Here is a 10,251-nt window from a genome sequence, read left to right on the forward strand (position 1 = left end):
AGGCAGAAACTGGGCCACATCCCTGGAATGTCTAATTCATTACTTGACACAGTAATGTGCATTCAATAAATCTGAAAGAGAACACAGTGTACTGTTGATATCACTTGCTGCGAACTCTCTTTCCATGGCATGTGATAACCCATACAGATACTCAGCTACTGTCAAGGGCTGAATTCTTATAAGAGAATAGGGCCCTGTATAAAAACTAGTTGGAAATACCTCCTTGCGCCATGGCCAATACAGCTTTCATATAAACTTCTACATTTTAAGAGAATGATTTTTTTGGTAATGATTACATGTTCCTTCCTCAAAGCCGTCTCAGATTTTGCACAACACCAAGGGCTGTTGCAAAAGATTCTCCATGCTGTGCACCATAAATTGAGGATGTGCCATTCACATTCATGTAGCTTAGAATGCATCCCTCAGAGTTATACAGTGCACAACCTGCATGGACTCCCATGGCAGCCCTGACTGCAAGAGCTTATTCAACTAAGACATCAGGATCAAAGAACACAAGGGGAGGCTACTTTTTGGGGGTAAGATGTATACGGACTTAAAAACACAGTCCTATGCTTAAGCCCTAAGGCTACTATATGATCTTAGGAATTAAGTCATGCCACATTCCTTAAATAAAGATTCATAAGATTCATAAATAAATAAATAAAGATTCATGAAAGAAATTTCTCAAAGACCTTGGGTTTAAGCTTCCTGAGACTTAGTTGTAAGAATGAAATATGCCTTGTTTACTTCACAGGGTTATTGCAATGACTGATTTGGGTATGAAATTTCTTTGTGAACTGAACCTTAAGTGTAGATTTTTTTTCCCACCCAAATCTTGTCTTTCAAGCATTCTTAGTGTAGGATTCTGGGTCTTATGCAAGGTCTTGAACAGAAGCAGGTCTGAGGCCTTCTCCTGAGATTAGAAGCTAGAGAGATTCCTTCACTTGTGTTCAAATTGCAACCCAGTGCTCGGATTTTCACGGCAGAAGGTCAGCTCTGCTACCTGTGCCCTTGCTGCGGTGAGATGGAAGGGAATGGTTTGGGGAATCAGACCCACTTGGTTGGGATCCTGTCTCTGCCTCTATGGGGTGAACCTGTAAGTCATTAACCTCTCTGAATTCCAGATTTATTTATGAAATAGGGATACCATTCTCTTCCTTACACAGTATGCTCCAGATTAAATGAAATAAACCCTTTCTCCCATAACCCGGAATACCAGCCTTTGTGAAATCGACAGAATCCAAGGGACACAGAATGGTCCATTCCTCTGGATTTGTTTGCCAGAGCTCAGTGGACCTGGGCTATATTATTTTAGTTTCCTCGAGAAATAGTTTATTAAATTAAGATTTAATCTTATGATTTAGCTCTGATAAGAAAAATCTGTCCCCTGAATGTTACCTGCTTCCCATGCGTGGCCCTAGTCTTCACCCCTAAGACTGTGCTCTGTTCTTTGACACATGTCTGAAACAGACCTAACTCCATAGTAATTTAATGAGAAGAGATGAGGCAAGAAAGAGGCTTTAGATCCAAACCACACTGTGGAAAATTAATTAAGTTATCCTTTGGACATCTATGCTCTTCCCATTCAAAGTTCCTATTCTCTGCAAGCACAAACCTGTAAATATTCTACTACAAACACAGACCTGTATTCAGGTTGCTTTGAAGGAGGAGTTTAAGGTAAAGAGACTGCTTCCTTAGTTTGGGAAAACAGCAGATATGAAAGAACAGCCACAAGAAGCAAAGTTGGAACAAAATATTTTGGCAGACACAAAATATTTAGAAGAAAATCAGTACCAAAGTGACCATGAAAATTAAGCTGTCTGAGAATTTTGAGAACCCTCAGAGAGGGTTTTGGGCTTCCATAATGATCGGTAGTGTAATGCATTGTATAATCTATTAATAATAGTCCATAAAATCCATTAATAATCTGGATTTTAAGGGGCAGAGAGACCCTACCTGACATCTGGGTTACATTCCTCATAGAATTTAATCCTTGGCCACAGGTATTATTATCCCCATTTCAAATTTTAGGAAACTGAGGCTCAGAGACATTAAATAACTTAAGTCCACATGGTTAGTAAGTGTTTGTTTCACAAGTAAGGAAAGGTGATATTAAAAAGAGCTGTGTGTGACAAGGGTTTAATTTCCAAAATATACAAACAGCTCATACAACTCAATACCAAAAAACAAACAACCCAATCAGAAAATGGGCAGAAGACCTAAGTAGACACTTTTCTGAAGAAGACATACAGATGGTCCACAGGCCCATGAAAAGATGCTCAACATCACTAATTATCAGAGAAAGGTAAATCAAAACTACAACGAGGTATCACCCCACATCAGTCAGAAAGGCCATCATTAAAAAGTCCACAAACAGTAAGTGCTGGAGAGAATGTGGAGAAAAGGGAACCCTCCTACACTGCTGGTGGGAATGTAAATTGGTGCAGCCACTATGGAGGACAGTATGGAGGTTACTTTAAAAATAGAGCTACATATGATGCTGAGCATATATCCAGAGAAAACTCTAATTTGAAAAGATGCATGCACCTGAATGTTCATAGTAGCACTATTTACAATAGCCAAGACATGGAAACAACCTAAATGTCCATCAACGGATGAATGGATAAAGAAGATGTGATATATGTACACAGTGGAATATTACTCAGCCATAAAAAAGAATGAAATAATGCCATTTGCAGCAACATGGATGGACCTAGAGATTATCATATTAAGTGAAGTCAGACAGAGAAAGACAAATATCATATATCACTTATACGCAGAATTTAAAATATGGCACAAATGGACACATTTATAAAACAGAAACAGACTCGTAGACACAGAAAACAAACTTATGGTTACCAAAGGGGAAAGGTGGTAGGGAGGGATAAATTAGGTGTTTGGGACTAGCAGATACAAACTATATAAAATAGATAAACAACAAGGTCCTACTGTATAGCACAGGGAACTATATTCAATATCTTATAATGAAAAAATATGAAAAAGAATATATATGTATAACTGAATCACTTTGCTGTGCAGCAGATACTAACACATTTAAAATCAATAAATAAGTAAAATCAAAAATAAATAAAATAAAGATATTAAACTAATACATTAAAAAATAAAAAATAAATAAAATAAATTTTAAAAATAAATAAATTAAAAATAAAATAAAAGGAGCTCTGTGTCTAATGCTGAAAAGGGAATTTAAAAAATCACTCAAAGTGGATTTTATTTTATTTTTTAATTTTTAAATTTTTTGACCGCACTTCGGTCTTCATTGCTGTGCATGGGCTTTCTCTAGTTGCGATGAGCAGAGGCTACTCTTCGTTGCAGTGTACAGGCTTCTCATGGCAGTGGCTTCACTTGTTGTGGAGCACGGACTCTAGGCACGTGGGTTCAGTAGTTGTGGCAGGCAGGCTCTAGAGCACAGGCTCAGTAGTTGTGGTGCATGGGCTTAGTTTCTCCGCGGCATGTGGGATCTTCCCGGACCAGGGCTCAAACCCATGTCCCCTGCATTGGCAGGGGGGTTCTTAACAACTGCGCTACCAGGGAAGTCCCAGATTTGATTTTAAATACTAATGCTGGGCTCCTTGAGCAGGCGAAAAGAATGTGTCCATTCCCCAGTTCACACCAAAATCATCCAAGAAAGTGACCTTGAGAGAACAGGCTGTGTTTCTTGATCTCAGCATCCTTAGAACACATCTCTATATATGGAGGTCAATAGATGCTCAAAATAGTTATTGAGTGTTAAATTATATGGGCATGTTTAGTGTGAAGAGGGGCTGATGGCATGTGATAGTGGTTTTCAACTAACCAATTAAACATCTACTGCAAACTCCCTATTATAAGAAATGTTACCAGAGGCTGGAACACACAGGGGCTGAGTCATGCCCTGAGGGACCCAGCATCTGGAGGTGGAGGGAAGAAAACACCTCTAACTGCAAGTGGAGGCAGTGTGAACTATGGCATGCTGGGTGTGCAAGATAAGAGACACGACGGTCCAGAGTAGACAGGGGCCACTTGTCAAAGGGCAGCAGAATTTATAGCTAAAGTAGATTCTGAGGGAGGTCTAATTAGGAACCAGAAGGTAAGTTAAGTACCCAAGACAAAGGTATTGAAGTCAGAGATGTCAGACAGGTTTATAAGCTTAGCAGAGAACCAGCAATGGAAAAGGTACAGAATAGCTTTAAACACCAGACTAACACTGAGGAAGTTAACTCGGTAGTTTCTGGGAAAACTTGAGCAAGAGAGGGACAGGATCACAATGATGTTCTGGGAAGATCAGCACATCTAGGGGTTTAGGAATGGAAAAAAGAGGAAGCAGGGAGACTGGCCAGTAAATGTAATCATTCAAGCATGATGACTACGGTGGAGCCAGGAAGATTCCAAAGTGAAACATGATCAAGGCTTTGGTCACTGGTTGGGGTCCAGAGACTGGGAGGGGGACTGCAAGGGAGTGTGACAAAGAATTCAGAAAGGAAAGACACAAAACAAAGACTCTGGTTAAAAATGGTTTATGCAAATGTTCTTTTTTTTTTCTTTTACAAAGATCTTGTAGGAAAGTCCCTCCTTTGTTATATTTCCTCTGCTTGAACATATCTCTTTTATTCTTAATATAGGATTGAGTCAAGGATATGTCAAAATGGCTTTGGATTCACGAAGACAAGTGGTGGAGGAGACTGAGGATGGAAAAAGTTCCCAAACTAAGGGATTTTAAAGATGTGGGTTTGAATCAATTCTGACCCTTAAATGAAAGCAATCCGAGTTTAGTTTCCAAAACACAGTTTTGACAGAAACCCTCATGCAAACTGGGCTCCCCTGTCTCAGTGTGCTGGGACCTGTCCATTGAGCTCATTTTTGATTATGTGGTCAGTTTCAGGCGGATTTAGAGTTAACAGACAGGAGGCATGTTTGATGATACTTATGACATGCACAATTGTGCTAGTTACTTCTGAAGCACTGTGTGAATGTTCTAGAGAAATCAGTATTTCCTTAGAAAGCATATACTCACCGGAGTAGTTTCTGAACTTTTCTATTATGAAGAATACTCATTAAAGTTTAAAAATTACAGGATAGTAGTTATTTTTATTACCCACTAATTGAGAAAATACAGATTATAGATGGATGCTAAAAATAAAAGCTCCTTACCCAGAGGGAAGTTAAGGCCCAGAGATTAGAAACTACTGCTTGTTGCTACACTGCAATATGTTTAAAGAGCCCAGCTTTATAGATATCAGGCCTCTCATCTTCATCAAAGAGTATATTCAACTGCACTCCTCATGCAAAAACGTCATGTTTGATTTCACGGAGGTGTATAGAACATCAACATGTTTGATTTCATGGAGGTGTATAGAACACAACAATTAGAAATCAAAACACAACAAAACACAACATATAGAAATCAAACATCAACATGTTTGATTTCATGGAGGTGTATAGAACACAACAATTAATCAATTCTATTACACATGGAACATGTACAGAAATAGATCATATCATAGACTATATAGCAGGTGTCAGTAAGTTTTAAAGAACCAGAATCATACAGATCAAAGCTTCCTCTGTTATAAGTTAATTAAAAAAATAAACTTTTGAAAATCCCAGTATGCTTAATAATTTTAAAATATTTAAATAACTCCTAAGTCAAAAAAATCACAAAAATTTGATTATAATTGAATAATATTTAAGATACTACATTTGGTAATTGTGGAGTACAGCAAAAGAAATATCAAGGAAATTTTATCATTTTAATGCTTATATTAGAAAAGCAAAAAGGCAAAAATTAAACACCCCACTTAAGAAGTTAGAGGACAAAAATGATAGAATAAACCATAAGAAAGTAAAAAAAAAGAGGGAAATAATAAATTTAAGAGCAGAAATTAATATATAGAAAAAAATAGAGAATCAAAGAGGATCAAAAAGTAGACAAACTGATCAAGGAAATAAAGAAAAATGGTATAAATATACAACATTAGGAGTATAGAAAAGATACAGCTAATGATATCAGAGATGATTTTTCTTTAATTAAAACATTAAGAACAACTTAATAAAAATATATTTGGTAATAGTCAAAATAAACAAATTTGCTGAAAAAAATGTACTTGCCAAATTTACTATTTACTCCTGAAGAAATAAAAAGCCTGAATGGTCTCCTATAATCAATAAAGAATTTGAAACTGGAGTTAAAACTCTTCCCACAAAGTAAACATCAGGCTCAGATAGTTTTACACGTGAGTTCTATGAATTAAAAAAAAAAAACTACCCAGATTTTTTCCAAATATATCCAACATTTTCTAGAGATATGAAAAGAACTATTCCCCAATTATTTTATGGAGGCCAAAATATCCTTGGTTTAAAAACCAGATAAAGACTTTGCAAGAAAAAGAAATTACAGTCCAATCTCACTTATGAATATATGTGAAAAAATCTTAAACACAGTATTAGCAAGCCAATTATAGCAGAAAATAAAAAATATAACTTCATGCTCAATTTATTTCTGAACTATAAGGGTAGAATTTGCATTAGAAAATTTCTAGCCATAATCACCTTCTTAATAGCTTAGTGGAGAAAAACCCCATAATCAACTCAATCAATATTGCAAAAAAAAAAGAATTCATGATTCTTAAAAAGGAAAAGAAAAGCTTCTAGCAAGCTAGAAGAGGGAATTTCCTTAACCAAAAAAAAGGGATTCCTAGTAAACACTATGACAAACATCATCCTTAATGGTGAATTGTTAGAAGCTGTGCCTCTTTAATTGGGGGTCAGCCAATGCTACTGACCAACTGTAGTAGCCCGTGAAATTCACCACTCAGATCTCCTGTTTAGGGAGCCAAGTTGACTGACATTCCTAGCTGCTACCCCTCTGGATCCACCACCACTTTCATGCTGAGGCTACACATCATTCAGGCTGCTCTCAGTCAGTGACTGACAAAATTTCTGATATAGCTTGAGCCCATCATATGGGTGTGGACTCCTCTAATGGGCAACCTTGCCTCAAGGATTCCCTTTTGGCCTGGCTGAAGCTGTCTCAGGGCTGTGCTACAGTCTGAAATCCTTCCTACTCACTTCTCCTTCCTTTCTCTTCTTTTTATAGGTGCCATGCTGGTACCCCATCCTGGAGGCTCTTCCTATCTACTTCTGCTCTGTTCCCTTTATCCTTCACAGGTGTTTCTTTTAAAGAAAATACTAAGAACAACTTAATGGTCAACACAGCTCTTGAACATCTACCCATCTAAGTGCCTATTTCTTGGAGAACCTGTACTGACACACCAACCACACACTAGCCACGACTACTTCTATTCAGCACTGCACTGTGCACTGGAGGTCTGGCCAGCGCAGTCTCTGAACCTCAACTTAGGTTCTAGACACACTAGAGTAGTTGCTTTTCCTTGAATTCACTCTGTGCTTTTCTCTTTCCGAATCTTTACTTGAGCCATTACCTCCACTTTCCCCATTCTCCATTTATTTAAGTCTAGCCCATCCTATAAGACCCAGCTCACAAAAGGGGATTTTTCCTAAATTTCTAAATTGGAGTAATCTTTTCCTCTACTAAAATTCAACAGAACTCTGTGAATTCCCATTGTGTCATACATATCTTATTTATGTGTATGATTCTTCTACTAGATAATTAACTCCTGAAATTGGCCACAGCTAGATAATTAACTCCTGAAAATTGCTTGCAACTGTGCTTATAAATGTTAGAATTATCAAGATCAAAACCTAATCCATCTGTAAAGATATATATAATAAAAAAATGAAATAATGCCATTTACAGCAACATGGATGGACCTAGAGATTATCATACTAAGTGAAGTAATTCAGACAAAGACAAATACCATATGATATCACTTATATGTTAAATCTAAAAAATGACAACAAATCAACTTATTTACAGGACAGAAATAGACTCACAGACATTGAAAACAAACTTATGGTTACTAAAGGGGAAAGGGGTGGGGGAGGGATGAATGAGGAGTTTGGGATTAAGAGATACACACTATTATACATAAACTAGGTAAACAACAAGGACCTACTGTGTAGTACAGGGAACTATATTCAATATCTTGTAATAACTTAGAATGGAAAACAATCTGAAAACTGAATCACTTTGCTGTACACCTGAAACTAATACAACATTGTAAGTCAACTATACTTCAATTAAAAAAACACCTAATGCATCTATTTATGGGTTGCAAATAAAAATGAAAAAATACTAATACAAAACATTTTCACTTATTCCAACACACTTCATCTCAGGGATAACAGAATAAATGTCAGCATGGATCCAAACCCTGCAGAGGTCTGGTTAGCTACAAGATCATTTTAGCTTTCCTTTTGCAGGAAGGACTCTGAACAGTTCTCCCCTGAAAAAAAAAAAAAATAGTTCCAACATGTAATTAAACTAGTATTCAGGAAGTTCTCCTTTACAGCTAGCTTAAATTCCTCTTGCTACGACCTCAGTATATTTTCTGTTCTTTGGGGGAACTGGTACAGACAGGTATGATTGACCAACTCTTCCACAAAGAGAAAACCAATATTCTAGTTACAGTTAACCCAAGCTTTTATTTTTGCCAACTCGAGTGCTTTTAAAAATTGTAACAGAATCTGGTGGTGGCCCTGAACTATTCCCCTCTGGGTAAGGGTCTGCTTCTCCTGGTTAGGGTTTGCATTTCTCTCATGGCTGGTGCTGTTGTAGGCTAGGCCACTTCCTCAAAGCAGGAGAGAGATTCGGTGGGTCATCTGGAAATATTCCCTGAGGTTATAGGCCACCACTTCCCCTTCCTGCTCTATTGAAATGTAATGCCCAAGCTTGCCTCCCTGGCCAAGCCCTAGCCAGCCCCCAGGTTGGCTCTTTTGTGTGTCAGCCTATGACTACCTATCAAACACTTTCGGATCATGCCCATAATAAGAAAGTCCTGGGAAAACCTGTGGGCTGGGGTTCTGACTCATGCACCCCACCAACAATAGCAAAGGCAAACAAACAAGACATTTGGGCAGCAGGGTGTGCTGCCATAAGTGAAGAGAAATCTAACTTTCAGCTTTGTAATGCTGACAAGGAGTATGCCAAGAAACTCACTTTTCCTCAGAAGCAACTTGTTATTGCCAGATATCCTGTTCATCTGATTGGAGAGGAGGTTCCCTTTGTATTCTGAGACTCCGTCCTGACTGTGAATACCAGTTGAACAGCATCCACCCTAGGCTGCAGGACAGAGATGGGGTGCAGAATGGAGCTGTTGTTCCTTAGCTCTGGAGCATCTGGTAGATGCTGAATGATAAATGAGCAGTTAGCGCAAACACTGACACTAGTTAATCAGAGTTTGCTTTACCCTTCTTTCTCTGACCCTGTATTTATTGGGCTTTAGAGAATAGTGAACTTGGAATTTAAAAGGCTTGAGTTTAACCCCAGGTCCTGAGTGCATAGCTATGTCTTATTTTCCATGGCTTTAAAATGAAAATATCACCTGCAGAAGGTCTCTGCAGCTAACGTTGCTCCTAAATTGCTCTTATGGACCCCCAAAATATCCAAACCGAGAGACTCTAATACAGGGCTACTTTGTCATTTTTATAAATGTAATGTGGATACCCTCAAAGCTCCTGCAGTGACTATTCCAGGGGACACCGTTTATGTTGTATTACACATGAATCACACCCCTTAGGGTTACATAATACTCTGGATACTATAATGTGATATTTGTACAAGAAATAGTTACTCTTTATTGCTAAACTAACACAATTGTCTCAAATCCACGTAACAATGTTGCAAGAAGGAACTGTTATCTCCATTTTACAAATGGGAAATCAGGGTCATAAAAGTTCAATATGTTGACCTCTCTTTCCCCCTAAGAAAGTAAATAGTTAAGGATGAGGAATAAGGCTTTGAAATCTGTTTGTCTGATTCTAAAATGTGGGCTTTTCTTACTACTCTATCAATATCAAATACCTTAGCTGTAAATGGGTATTCCCTCATCCATTCAACAGATGCTTATTGAATGCTATTAATAATAACAGTCAACAGCTACTGACCACACACTATGTACCAGGCTGAGGACACAATTGGGGACAAGACCAACTTTGTCCCTGCATGCATGGAACTTACTGGAAAGAGAAACATTAGGCAACTAAGACAATAGCTAATACATTTGGGTTTAATATGTGACATATGTTGTTCTACGTGTTTTACATATATTTATTTAATCCTCACACCAACCCTGTGAGGTAGATACTATTTTTCTGTTTTGCAGATAAAGA

The sequence above is a fragment of the Aethalodelphis obliquidens genome, unplaced genomic scaffold (genome assembly GCF_003676395.1).
Source record: "Aethalodelphis obliquidens isolate GAN/ISIS:26980383/991018 unplaced genomic scaffold, ASM367639v1 scaffold55, whole genome shotgun sequence".
NCBI classification, from domain to species: Eukaryota; Metazoa; Chordata; class Mammalia; order Artiodactyla; family Delphinidae; genus Aethalodelphis; species Aethalodelphis obliquidens.